Raw genomic sequence first — 15,316 nt, forward strand, 5'->3', positions numbered from 1 at the left:
TTTAATACGTTATGCAACCGCCAAAATCATATTAATAATGCTGTGTAAGATGCTAATGCTAAAGATAATAATGCTGTGTACTGTGTAAGATATAAATATATATCGTATTTACTCGAATATAAGACGACCTCGTATATAGGACGAGGTATGACTTTAAACCTATCTTTATCATGCTATATTAGGGTTGCAAAGTATTTGAGGTTAAATTACGGGAGAAAATGAATTTTTCTCTAAAAATACCGGAACGCTTCAATTCGAGGACATGTATGATAACAGAAATACATTGAAAATGTGAAGAAGAAAAACATACTTCATTGTAGGAACAGTTTTTTGAATAAAGGTCCTCTGTCGCTAGGCAGTCAGAAAAAATCTGGGAGAATTCCGGAAAACTGGAACATCCATCAACTCTACACTATATCCAATCAGTTTTTAATAAAATTTTACATCAGTTAATAGTGTAATTTGTAATTCTTATTGATGAGATGAGGAAAACAGACATTTCTCCCCAAAATTCATATTGTACACCTCCTCTGTGCAGAAAATAAAAACAAAAAATGTTATTTCGATTCTCGAAATATGGACCAATGTAGTATACAAATGTACAAAAGTCTAATTTTGTAAATATATTGTACAAGTAAACTAATGTAAAAATATTTAAAAACAATTTATTAAACTAAAACCAAGTTTTAGTTTTAGTTTTAAGGCGCTAGTGGTGGAAACACAACACATAAGCGATCTGTCAAAGTAGACTGAGTCGTAGGAGGACTTCAATAAGGAAATAGGCCTACTTGGTAGACATAACGACCAAGCGGTTCACGTGAAAGTCTACCGTGCTGGTGGACCCAGGATTAAATCCAAATGGGAAGGAATTTTTCAGGTGGTAGTCATTTTCATTGTCATTTGCATTTCTATTTGTATCAGTCTTAGCTAGTTGAGCATGAGGTTCTAGACCAGTGGTCCCCAACTCTATGCCCGCGGGCACCATGGCGCCCGCCAATCGTTTTACGTGTGCCCGCCACTGTGCGACCACGATAAAAATAAAAATATTTCGGTTTTCGATAAAATGCTATGTAAAAGTTTTTTCACTTTGAATGATTAACCATTCAAAAGTAGAAATGGCGTCCAACACAGATGAAAGCACAAAGCGAAATGCGACCGATCTCTTTTTCCCCTCCGCCAAATCTGCACCAATTCAATTTCCCATACCTGAAATGAAGTAAATCGGTCCGTCGTGAATACCATAAAATCAAAGTAGGGAAACGTGTAGGGCCCGTAACTTGGAGTGACCTAGAAATTTCAGCAGTCGTTAAGTAAAAAAAAAAAAAAAAGGTCAACAGCCATCCGTGTGTCAGAAGTAATCTCCGCCACGATATCTCTCGCACCATCTAGAAATATTCCTGGGTGACACCACGATATCCGCACCGGGTGTTACCCATGCTAATGTCACATTATATAAGATTTGTTTAGAAGCAACTTATTTAAATGGGGCCCCAATTTAAATTTTGTCTAGGGCCCGCTAGAGGCTTAATCCGGCGCTGTTAACTATGTCCAAATATAAATTCACCTTGAAAAAATAAATGGTGCCCGTCGTCCAGCCGGTATTCTAGAATGTGCTCTTAGGTACAAAAAGGTTGGGGACCCCTGTTCTAGACTATATCCCCCGGTGGTAAAGTGTGACATAATTGTTATGTAATAGTAGTTGTATGTGGGTATGATGGTCGATACGCGAAAAATAATGCCTTCCGGGAGGTCTTTTAAGGGTAGCTGGCCCCTATTCAGGCGTTACAGACTTGGAGAAAACCCAGAAAACTCCACATGGCCAGCCGTCCAGCAGGGCCGGATTTACCAATCCAGGGGCCCTGGGCACAAATTCGGCGGGGGCCCCCCTTAAAGAGTAGGCAAATTTGATGATTTAGAAAATTTACACAAAATACTGTACTTTCAACTAGATTTCAACTAGAAAGTTGTAAATTTCATTTAAAAATAAGGTTATTGTAAACATACATATATTTTATTGTGTAAAACTAATTATTTTAATTTAATTGAAAAATACCTATGTAAAATTTTTCCCGGGTTTGGTTTTCTTTGCCTGTGGCCCTCATGATCCGGCCACACTAGGCTGTCTCAGTAATAGGAAAAAAATTATGTTTAAACATAGTTTTGTGGGGCCCCTATTTTGTGGGGGCCCTGGGCACCGGCCCAAAATATCCCTATGTAAATCCGGCCTTGCCATCCAGACGAACCCACGACCGAACTCCCAGTGTTCATAGAACGGAACCGCTTGAACACTGGTGGTCCGCTTCTCTTTGTTATCTTTTGTATGTCAACACAACTTATCGGTAATTTCTGTAACTAATTTTTTCCTTGTCAACCAAAACCCCACCACAATGCCAATACTTATCATGAAAACTGCATTTCATTCCGACAAATCTTCTGCTTTTTATGAATGAAACTGTATAGAGAGTGTATAAATATTCAACTTAACAAGATCAAGATAATCAAAATTTTAATTGAATACTAAAGCATTCTATCAGAAAATTGCTAAAATTTGTATTTTTAGTAAAAAAATAAAACAAAATTACTTTTAATTTTACACTGTTCTCACTTTTCTTAATCCTAGCAATGCAAAGTGTGATTTAGAATAATTCTGTCCAACAACCTAACTTAACAGTTTACAATAGTTTTGAAGCCACAAACTTAATAGTAATTGCTTTTACATTCAGAATTCACACAACACAAAAAAAATAAATATGTTTATTGCAATTATATTTTGCTATAAAATAATAATAAACCATTAAATAACTTTGAAACTTTCATTTTGTAGGCAACAGAAGTAGCCATATCAGACGTTAAGAGAGTCTATTCCTTATTTTTGGACGAATCTCGCTCCACACAATTTCTTAAAGAATATCAACGAGAATTTATGTTCAACGAAATGGGTAATTATTTTTTAAAGTATAATGCAAATTAACTGCAAAAGAATATTTTAATATATTCGTGTATTTTTTTTTTTTTTCCTTCTTCTATTCAGGTATAGATACAGAAGAAGAAACAATGGAAATATCGTGATGTTTTACAGTAAATATAGTAATGCTATGGGACAATAAAAAGTTATATTTTCATTGTATATTTCATTAATACAATACAATGAAATTCACGAAAGTCATTACTACAGGGTCTTTACAAATAACCAAAACGACATTCGTAAATAATCATAAATCGTAATCGAAAATCGTAGCCGTAAACACTATATAAACGCTAACTCTCCCGATTCTCTGCTCTTCCTTAAAACCGTCCGAAAATTGCATTATTGGTTAATTACGGAAAAACCGAAAAATATACCAAAACATATTTTTATAAAAATCGTAGGCCTGGAAGTGTTCGGACTCGATTTTCTGTCGTATTTTCTAATAAATTTCAGAGCTAGGGAGAATTAGAGCCCGAAAGGCAGCGACACTGGAGATAGAAGAGTCGGTGGTAGAATGAGGGGAAGGTCGCGAAAGATTTTAGTCAAGATCATACTTCAAGGGATCATTTCTGAAGTAGACTTGACGGATTCGCGACCGAATCTGTAAGCAACACCGACCACGATGACGAGGTGTGGAGTTTCCTTCTGAGCGCGAAGCGGGTCGGCTGACTGCCTGTTGTGGCAGATGGCCGGCCATTGATGACCGTTCCCGCTTTCTTTTAGGAAGTCGGGAGGGAGGAAACTCGTTCTGAGTGGTTCCCTTTTTTGACCAATAAAAATTAATTTAACTGTTTTAGAGTATGTGAGTCGGCTTATAGCGAATAAGATTGGATGACGTGCAAATAATGCTACCCGGAAGGTAAGAATGGTGAGGTGATTTCTAATGTTTCTTTAAATGTGATCCATTCTACTTAATTAAATACGTCAGTTATTACCGATGCCGTACGGGTTTGTGTAGGTCTCTAACCGTTAACGTAACGAACATTTTTCGTTCTTACACAATTTGGAAATAATTATTTTACCAGTGCCGGATAAAAGACTTTTTATTCTTGCTTCCCATGAAAGAGTAAGGGAAACGTCTTTACTTTCAAAAACAAACGTTTGCGTACGGTACAACTTACTTGAAAAAAAAATGTACTTTTCGGCACTTTTGGTTTTTTTCATTTTTCTGTCCCGTGATTCTTAGAAGGGTCTTTTCAGAAATTCTTGGCAGACGAGCTCACTATGGGGTGGTCGGGACGGACAGTTCTCCGAAAAATTCCGGGTATTTTTCGACCCTCCGGCAGTGGGCTGAGGCCTCGCCCGCTCGGCCATCTGGCGGATATATCGATAGAAAGGATCATTTGATGACCTCGAAGTGTTTGACTATGATTGTTATTATCTACAAGTGCCGTTTTGGTAATACTGTATATTCTATCCGCAATTTTTAAATATCGTAGAAACCCGAACACTCGAACAAATAAATAATATTAAAACACATAAACCACAGTGAACAAAAAATAGAACAAAACATTTGAGATACAAAAAATATTGTTTATAAATTTGAATGCGGTTGTAAAAAAATAATATATATATATAAGGAAACAGAAAATTAAAAATAATGTTTAAAGAGCATATCGCAGCAATAATAATAATAATTATATGTCGGCAGTAGCCCGCCACTGTAATAGCCAAGGTTGTGAAATTCAAAAAAATGTAGATGTTTACTTAAATACAGTCAAACCTGTTTTTATGCGGGGGATAGGGACCGCATTAAAAAAAACGCATTAAAAAAAATCTCACGAAACTTCACGAATGGCTGTAAATAATAGTTTTCGCAACACAATTAAAAAAATAATTTTTTTATGCGGTCAACAGGGACCGCATAAAAAAGTCTCACATAGAAAATAACTCAAAACCGTACGAAATAGAATTTATTGACAACAGATGTCAGCACTTGACTGCATCGTCTGGTCTATCGTCTGTTTTACATATTTTTGTCCAGGTGGTGTTTTGTTGATTTAAAAAGTAAATTATTTCATTTTTCGCATATTCATGCAATAATATTACTATAATAAGTGCATTTATGCTATAATAAGTTTATTTAGCTATAATAAGTCAACGTGAGACATGACGAATCGCACGAGACTAGTCGCCAACTATACCGCACAAATAAAAAATCGCACAAAAAAAACCGCACAAATTAAAAATTCGCATTAAAAAAACCGCACAAATTAAAAATTCGCATTAAAAAAACCGCACAAATTAAAAATTCGCATTAAAAAAATCGCACAAATAAAAATCGCACATAAAAAGAGCGCATAAAAACAGGTTTGACTGTAGTTTCTATGGTGGCACTCCCGGAGTTGAGTGAGATGGTGAGAGTTTTGATAGTTAAATAGTTAATGTAGATCTGTTGTACAAGAATTGTTAAGTCATGCGGTTTCTAAATTAAGGCCGCACCATTTTATAATTTTGATAAGAGTAATTTAATTATTGTGTTTCGAACAGTTGTATCTTGTTTTGTGAGTATATTTTTTCCAAGTTTATATTTGATATTATTTCTTTTGATGCTGGAATGGGGGGTTAAAAAAAGATCGACAGTTTTCTTGGTAAAAGTGTACTTCGAGAGGATTTTTTTTCATTATTTAGAATTGGATTTTGCTGAAATTGATCTTCATCAGTGGCATGCCGTCATTGGAAGCGATGGAAGCGCCAATTCCACCTTCCAATGACCTTTTCTTGTATTTTATAAAATATAAATTTTCATATTTTAACGTACAGCATTAATTAAAATTAATATTTTATTATAACTGCATTATGTATCTTTTACAAATTTCTATACTACATGTGAAAAAAACGATAAGATTGCTATTGTATATTCGAATAATTCGGTGGCGGAAGGAATGTCAAAACCGGGTCAGAGTCCAATCAGCCAGATTATATAGGCATTGGCACATACGGTTTACAGAGCACCAACGTCACCCGGTTTAGCTGGTGGATGCTTCACACATAAAGCTTCTAATTTTATATCCCGGTCCGGTTGTGGGCTGTTAGCCGCCTGCCTGCTAAATTTTCGGCCGTCCTCGCCCGATTATGTGAATCATGAGTAGACTAGATCAACGGCGGGCAACCCCCGGCCCGCGGGCCAGCTACGGCTCGCGAAAAGTTTCTATCCGGGCCGCGAGATCTTTAATAGATTATTAAATTGGCAAAATAACTAATTAATAGTTATTTTTCCAATTCTTTGTAATTTTCGAAAACGATAAGCGAAATAAATGTAGTAATGAACTTTTTATTTATTTATTTCATATTTGCAGATTAAAAAAATTACAAGTCACAAGAAGTCGTCAATTAAATACTACGGCCCGCGGAAAAAACGTAAAATTTATTCTGGCCCACGTTATAAAAAAGGTTGCCCACCCTAGACTAGATTTATAACTTAACCCAAACGATCAGTGGCGTGCCGTGACATTTGATGACAGGAAAGCTGTGTTTCTGTAAGAAGACGACTTACAGGGGCAATCAATTAATTGCGCGTCAGGGCTCGTTCGTATTCGTTTGTTCGATAAGCCAGTAAAAACCGTATACTTCTTTAAATGTATTTTTAACAGATTATCTGACGTACTAAATAAATAAGAAAGTTTAATATAATTACCTCCGTTATTAGATTCAATAAATTCCTTATGCCCTCTAAATGCCAATTCTCGCTTTGAGAAAAAACATATAACATCTATTAATTTAAATATATCTATTAATCGTAATTATCTTGTTATAATTTTCAATATTTATTTTATATTGTCTACCAATGTTAAATTCTATTCCTCTTTGATTTCCAAATTGCTTCAATTTTACGAAAGAATCGTCATTCGTCATAAATTTTATCGTCAAAATGTCGAAATTTTTTTGTCACCGTATTTATATTTAATTTAGGCCGCGACTCCACTAGCCGTAAAAGGCCGTAAAACCCCTCACCGTAAAAGCTTTTAATCACGTGATCATGATATTTTACGCCTGAGCAGGTCGTAAAATATCATGATCACGTGATTAAAAGCTTTTACGGTGAGGAGTTTTACGGCCCTTTTACGGCTAGTGGAGTCGCGGCCTTAGGCATTGGTCTTTCTCTTTTAATAATGTTTTCTTTTTTATTATATGGTCTTGAGCCAAAACTTTTTAAAATAAATTTTTGAATCACTAGCCACGATATAAGGGCTAAAATTAAAATTATCAGAAAAACTTACTTGGGAAAACAAAATGTGTGATGAATATACATGCCTAGTACAAAAAATTCTTCAATTGTACGAATATACTTTTAAAGAAACTTATAATTAAATATAACTTTGTGAAGAAACGTACATAAAAATAACAAAATATTCTTTACTTTTTAAATCTTAAAACAATCCACTTAGTGAAATACTGTAGCTCCCTACGAGTGGCTAATGAATGAAATCAGAGACGGTCCAGGTAGGTGTGTGCGTGCCAAATCCCGAGGGTGCCGATACCGGTCAATGTCAAATGCCTCTTTTGTCGCATCACTAGTATATCTCAAAGGACGCGACAGGGTTGTTGTAGATTTTAAACGTTTCTCACCATAGCTGTAAAAATCTAAATATGTTAAACTTAACAGATTGTCCGTCGTTCGTTTTCTAACTAATTCGTTTTAGGACCGAGTGTTCACGGAAATTTCCAAAATATACAACTTTTCGGTCACTCTCATTGAACTGGAAAAATTTCTGTCTATTACATCTAATATTATGAGGAGATCAGACCCCACTGTACTCGGCAAGAGATTGGTTCGGTTAAGCTTCTGTTTAAGTAAAATTTCGGCTCTTTCATCAGGGTTTTATTTATGTTTCTAATTCCCTAATCGCTTAATTATTTAACTACTTCTTAAGTAGAAATAAGTCGAAACTAGTTACTTTGTACTCGAATATCTGTAGTCTTGGGAAAGAAGTAGAAAGGAATTTTTATGACAACCGATACATGAATCGTAAATTTAAGGAAAATAAATTCTAGAGCTTTTTTTGTACCATTGTACGTCTCATTCATTAAATTTGATTGTAAATGATGCTGCCAAAGTAACAGTTAATTTTTTAACACTGTACTAGAATTGTACACGTTTTCTCTGCATCCCCTTACAGATGGGACATACTAAATCGTAATATCACCGGTTTAACATTGAAATCCGTAAGTAATATAAGATGGGAAAGCAGAATAAATATATCAAATATTTTAATGGATTTTTTAAAACTCTTGTCAACTATACAGAACTATCATAAAAACATACCAATAAATTTCTATCGGTTGGGTTAAGTTATAAATCTAGTCTAGGGTGGGCAACCTTTTTTATAACGTGGGCCAGAATAAATTTTACGTTTTTTCCGCGGGCCGTAGTATTTAATTGACGACTTCTTGTGACTTGTAATTTTTTTAATCTGCAAATATGAAATAAATAAATAAAAAGTTCATTACTACATTTATTTCGCTTATCGTTTTCGAAAATTACAAAGAATTGGAAAAATAACTATTAATTAGTTATTTTGCCAATTTAATAATCTATTAAAGATCTCGCGGCCCGGATAGAAACTTTTCGCGAGCCGTAGCTGGCCCGCGGGCCGGGGGTTGCCCGCCGTTGATCTAGTCTACTCGTGATTCGCATAATCGGGCGAGGACGGCCGAAAATTTAGCAGGCAGGCGGCTAACAGCCCACAACCGGACCGGGATATAAAATTAGAAGCTTTATGTGTGAAGCATCCACCAGCTAAACCGGGTGACGTTGGTGCTCTGTAAACCGTATGTGTCAATGCCTATATAATCTGGCTGATTGGACTCTGACCCGGTTTTGACATTCCTTCCGCCACCGAATTATTCGAATATACAATAGCAATCTTATCGTTTTTTTTTTCGCATGTAGTATAGAAATTTGTGAAAGATACATAATGCAGTTATAATAAAATATTAATTTTAATTAATGCAAAGTACGTTAAAATATAAAAATTTATATTTTATAAAATACAAAGGAAGGTCATTGGAAGGTGGAATCGGCGCTTTCATCGCTTCCAATGACGGCACGCCACTGGTTACATTATATATGCTCCTAATGTTCGCCCTCCAGCTCTTCCTCTGTTTATTTTAGTGGAATTCGATAGCTATCGGGGACCTTTCATCTGTGGTAATCTGTTTCCAATAATCCCCATAACACGCTCTTCGAATGATGGCAGTATATTGCGATCTCGTAGACTGTTTCCCCTTACCTTAGCATACTCGATGACTATACATAAATCACAGGGATTAACTCTTCCAAAAATCAAAATAGATATAGGGGAAAAAAAGACAGTTATGTTACATTGAGTCGAGTGAAAAAAAAATAATTGACTCAGTATTTTTAAAGAGTTACAATAAAGATCGCTACGAGTCAATCTGTAAGTCCAAGGCCCATAGTGAGAGACAGAATTTCGTGAGACGTTGGCATAGCAATTAATTAATGGCTTATTCTGACCTTATATTTGTACCTTTAAATGGTCCAATAGAAATCAAATATATTGTTGAGAACGAATGATTCTTTGTTTCTTTTTTCCCTCATAATCTAGAACAGTGGTTCCCAATTAATTTTTCCTGCGTACCACTTCAAGAAAGAGCTCAAACTCGCGTACCTCTTAATTCAGAAATTCATATTAATCCATACTAATATGTAAGATTTGGACTGGTGTAGACTGGGCTTAAATATCCCACTTCACTGACACCAGTGTAGGATTTGCCGACTTTCAAGGGGGTTACAATTAATCCCGCGTCAGAATGAGCCCAAGGGAACCCGTGTATGTGGGCGGTTGCGAAGGAGGCAAATGAAAACAGGCGTTTACATGCGAAAAACCGTTTATTTGAACGAATTCATCGAGTAGACTATTCCAAACCTCGGCGATCTTCCGAAACGTGAGAGTTCGGTTGGTTGATCGTAATCCAGTTCCGGGCGGACGAGAAGGGCCGTTGGGCGATGAGGGCGATCGGAGATACCCAGAGATGTCTCGAGCGATGGGGTCGAGCGGAGATATACTGAGATGTTCCGGGCGATGGTACTATACACACCGTCGGCTTAAACTTTCTGTCTACCCTATCTGTATGGGCGATCTGTTCCTCATATATCGGGCTACGGAAAAAAAGGCCGTCTGAGTGCCCTAAGAGCCAAAAGTAAGATATATATATTATATATATCTTAGAAAAATATTAAAATTTTCACGATCAAGCAAATTTCTTTGGAATTTCTTCATATGTGATACCTTGAAACTTTAAACTTAAAAACTAATAAATTATTTTCAATATTTCGAATTATTAGATGGAAAACGTGTTTTATAAACACGATAAATTTAATTTCATTAATTTTTAATGAAGAAAACTGTATAAATATACAAGAGTAGGACTTGAAAAGCGCAGAGTTTGCAGAGAAACCTTTTTGATGTTTCTTCTATGGAGCGAAAATGAAAACAACAATCTCCATTTTATTCACGTTGCTTGTATTACCAAACAATATAGTCTTAAGTGAGTACAGATTTCTATTGTTTTAATACACAATTTTAAATATTTACTTATACAAAATGATTGGTTTTTTTCAGTTGACGGATATAACTTTGACAAATTTCATCGTAATTGCGATCAATATTTCAATCATGTGCACTGCAAATTATCATGTTTCGTTGAAGGATATACTCGTGGAATCTGTGTGAATGATACAAGATTCAATTCGAAAACAAAATGTATTTGTACTGGAAAGATTCGTGTAAATTTTCGATGGATAATATTGTCATTAATTATTCGAAAAAAAATGCATTTTATCAGATTCAGATTAAAATGTCATATTTGGGAATACAATAAATGTTATTTTTTAAAGATAATAAATTTAATCGTAAAATATAATTTTTGGTATGTTAAAATTCTTTTACGTTATGTTTTTTCCAAAGAAATATTATTAATTTAAAACACAAATCATAGAATTTATTAATGATCCTTCAAAAACACAAACCCACTAGTGACCGAGAGATTGAACAATGGTGGATTGGAGACTGAACAATGGTAGATTCGCGCCATGCCAATGGACATTTGACGTTTTCTGCTTTTCTTTACCTTTAACATCTAAATAGGATCAATTTTCCATAGAGAGTCCTTCAGTGAGTCATCCCCCGAAATATCGCGTAATTTAAATTCACGCGTAATGTATGTAATCACCAAAACATGCGCTGACCTATGGAGAGGTAGATTAAACCCCATCGAAATCTGAGAGTTGATAACGAGCTGGAGTTTTCTGGGTTATCTTCACGTGTTAAACCACAATTACTCGTAAAAACTCTCCCCGGAGGCACCTCTTTTTAGATGATACCGATAATAATATGCTACTTTACCTTACCCCATTAATTTTACCATATTTTTCTTTTATAATGTTTAATGTAGCTTTTTTATTAATATTTTTATTTAAAACCTTTTACTGCTTACAATTTTCTTAAGTATTTTATTGTACATTAAAAACCACGTGCCACTATTACACCCATACACGTACTGTATCTTCTGCCATGAAGATAATATTGTGTTCGTTATAATTTTATGTATTTTTTTGTTTATATGACATGGAGTAGTTATACGTTACTACATTTTATCACGAAGCTTTATTCCTGTTCCGATTTTTTCTGAAAACATCTAGGATAACAGACAAAAGCATCGCAATTGTTAGATACACTATAGCATTTGTCGTGAGGACAGCAGTCTGCATCAGAGGAACAGAATGCACCACTAAAAAGTTAAGTTTTATATGAATAATGAATATTAAATAGTTTTAAAAAAGGAATAAAATTGAAATTAAACTTACGTTTTATTGCAAACCTCTTTCTTCTCGTCTTTTAGGAGAAAATAATTACAATTAATTTTAATTTTTGTGTAATTAAATAGAAATTACGATCCATTATTATTATTGTTATCATCATTTTCTATAAATTATCGTAAATAAACAGTAATATATTTACCTGAAACGCAAGGATGGCAATTGAAATGTGCAGCAAGATTTATAATAATAAAGAAATGTGATATCTTCATCTGGAAAATAAATTCAACTTTATATTAATGAAATACGTAAAAACATAATTTAATTAAATCATCTTTACAAAGTTTTGGCAACTGAATTTAAGTTCATAAATTATATAAATGTCTGTCCTTTCGACAGAATTCAAAATTAATAGATGATGTTAAGATTATAAAATTTGACAAAAATCTTCAAAAATACCGTAACAAATCACAGAGTCCTAATAAATTGATTTCCAATCTTGTAACTTGAACGGAAGAAGAGGAGCGAAGTGTTCAAATCGAGATTGTTTATATAGATACCGAAATAATTACAAATGTGACCCAAATTAACACTTGTAACCGCTGATCTCTTTTCTGTTTCCACGTGGAAAATAATGCCAGATGAAAATTTATTGTATCTGTAGGAGCACGAATACGAATTTTGTTTAAAAGTAAATATTTATATATTTAAGATTGCGATATAATTTTTAAAATCGTCACCATATACCCGCGAGTAAATGTTAGTATTCAAAATTGTAAGAAACTGAGTTTTAATTCTATTCAGATCACTCGTTTATCATGAGGAGTATTGACCGGGTCATCATTCTCTATCTTTTGTCATGCTTCCAACCTCATTATGACTCAGAATAAAGAAAAAAAGCCTAATAAACACTGCGAAATAATGATGTATGAGACGGTGTAACGTAGATTTGTATTGAAAAATTTGTCAGTTTAATCATGACAATGCAGAGGTGTCGAATTCTCGAATAAAATAATGTGATAAATCCTATGAATTTGTTTGTTATTTAAGTGCAGTGTTCTAATTAGGCAGGTGCAATAGGCGCAAATAGTGCACAGACAGAGAATTCAGGACGAAGAGGGCATCAAAAATGGATCAATATTATATATTTTTATTTACAAATTTTAAATTTTGCTGTCGTGTGGGCCGATGTCGTAACGGTTTTCTTTAAAATTAAGAATTCACCATTCTTCCTCTGATGGTGACCACTAAGTGACTATATACTTATGGTGACATTTGCTACCTGGTCAAATCAATCAAACTTCTTTGGGATTACCGGTATTATAAATTATTAAATGAATTATTCAGGCCTATAATAAAGGATTTGTATGTGTGATTTCGTTTTCTTCTTGTCGAGAACGACGTTCTGCAGGATCGAAGTTTCTGTTACGTAATTTAAACAATGTAATTTACTTGTTTTATTTTTATTTAATTCCTAATAAAGCATAATGTGAAATGTAGTTTTCACATACAAATCCTTTGTTCGCCTACCTATAATTATGTGATGATATGTGAATTTCTGTCTCACAATAATTTAAATAATTTTGAGACTTAATCTGTCTTTCAGTACTCCCAGGACGGCGTCACCAAATGTTGCCGGGAAAGTTAAGCAACTCGATCCTGGATATTTACATGTTTATAATACCTAACTAGGGATCAATTTCTTTTAGACAGTCTTCCCGGGAGACATCCCCTCGGCAGATCTCCTAATTGTTGCGTTACTGTATACAAACAAAAACAAATATACAGAATAGAATTTAACATCAAAGTTTAATTATTCTTCAAATCTATAACACAAACATATGATTCTGTTGTTTCCATGTTTCCATAATGTACATCTTCCACATGTATAACCTGCAGCGGTGCAACTATTCTTACACTGTGCATCATTGAAACTACCTTCACAATCACAAAGTGTTTTCGTACGTAGTTTTTTAGCACTTCCTATTTGCATTTATTTTTGATTAGTGTAATTAGAAAAATATAAAGAATAATGATAAAACATAACACTTACCAGGAATAAATTCGACCGTGAATAATATCAGTGCAAGAAGTAGAAATTTCTTGATATACTCCATATTGCAACACTGAATTCACCAATCTAGTAAAAGAAACAACGTATTTAAGTGTAAATAAATATGAAAATATGGATTTTAGCATGGGAAATGGGAACATGAGAACATGGGAAATTTACACATGAAAAATTGTACTGTAGGCTAAATAAAAGCATCGGTGCAAAAGCTAAGGTGGTTGTTATGTATCAACAGAACTTAATACCCTCCCACCCTATTGTGACGTTCAGGTAAGGACCCCAACGTATTCTAGCGTAGAAATTTCTGAAACCATCATGAATCATAACTGATGCTCAATAGCCACTTGATGGTCCTTTACTCCCATGTCGAATCTATGAATTTATCTATGAATTTATTTCAATATTTTATTAATAAAATACTCTTGCGTATTCTTAACTGAATAAGTAAGAACTTAAAGTAAAATTGAAGCATTACTTACGTAGATACGAGTAAAAATTTGGAGAAATCCAAAGGTGCGGATGATTAAATTACTTCAAAACTAATGGTTAATCTCTGTGTGTTGTTGTTCTTATTTTATTTGGATTCTCCTTTATCTGGAATAATTAGTTGCAACTATTCAAAAAACATGACTTGACTAAATGGTATAATTACGTTTAAATTATAGCTTATAATTAATTTTTTTAAATTATAAATGTTATTAACCTAATTTTTAATGGAAAAATAAATGAAATTACTAAAATTATTTCATTTTCATCTTGAAATCTTTATAAGTGATGATGAATTGTTTGTTTGAACAATTAATTTGTCTTCGCTAAATTATGTTTAGGCATTATAAAGCATACAGTATGATGATAAGGCTCATTCTCAAAAGAATATTGTACATAATTCTGCTTAAACGTTCCTGAAAATAGGGCAGTTACTGGAGGATCGATCGTAGAAGCAGATATTTGATCCTCCTCGAAAATTTTTCATTTTTGGACTCAGGGGACCTTAAAACGTCATAAAATCCATAAAAATTTCGAAGTTTTCTGTATGAATATTAGTGTGTGAGAGCACGATTTTGTCCACCCTTTTGTAAGCTTAAAAAGTCTTGTGCTTTTTGTCGAAATTTTTTTGAAATTTTGCTGTGAGGTTTGTGTATTAAGGAGATCGGTGATATTAAATTTTGGTGGTTACCTGGCCGAACCCATAATGGGCTTGCTTAAAGAGGGCCCGCTTAGTGCCCACAGGGCGGAAAGAGTTATTTAAAATTATTATTTTAACTAAATTAAATGAATGTTTAACTAAATTAATACACCATAAAATAGAACCCTCTGTTTGTTGCTAATTGGATTGCAATTTTGAAATTGAAGCTCGACAGATTCCGACTATTGTACGTTTGTCAGCCGACCGTCTTTAATCTCGACAATAGAATTAGATAGATGAAAATGGAGTCCAGATGTGGTAAGCTTAGGGCCGTCACCTCCGATTAACAATATACGAACTTCCAGCGTT

General features: G+C 34.1%; 1 long non-coding RNA gene and 1 other non-coding gene across 2 annotated transcripts; one reads left to right on the forward strand and one right to left on the reverse strand.

Annotated features, from left to right (window-relative positions):
* Window positions 1–3,512: 3,512 nt before the first annotated feature.
* LOC136968892 (small nucleolar RNA U3) lies at window positions 3,513–3,725 on the forward strand. Its single transcript, XR_010879718.1, has one exon. It is a non-coding gene; the product is annotated as a small nucleolar RNA U3 (small nucleolar RNA).
* An 8,557-nt stretch (window positions 3,726–12,282) lies between these two features.
* Window positions 12,283–14,389, reverse strand: LOC136968205 (uncharacterized). Its single transcript, XR_010879615.1, has 3 exons — window positions 14,301–14,389; window positions 13,804–13,890; window positions 12,283–12,408 (listed from the first exon to the last, which is right to left on the reverse strand). It is a non-coding gene; the product is annotated as an uncharacterized lncRNA (long non-coding RNA).
* Between the last annotated feature and the right edge of the window lie 927 nt (window positions 14,390–15,316).

This window comes from Centruroides vittatus, unplaced genomic scaffold, assembly GCF_030686945.1.
Source record: "Centruroides vittatus isolate TY-2023 unplaced genomic scaffold, ASM3068694v2 contig_1033, whole genome shotgun sequence".
Taxonomy (NCBI): Eukaryota; Metazoa; Arthropoda; class Arachnida; order Scorpiones; family Buthidae; genus Centruroides; species Centruroides vittatus.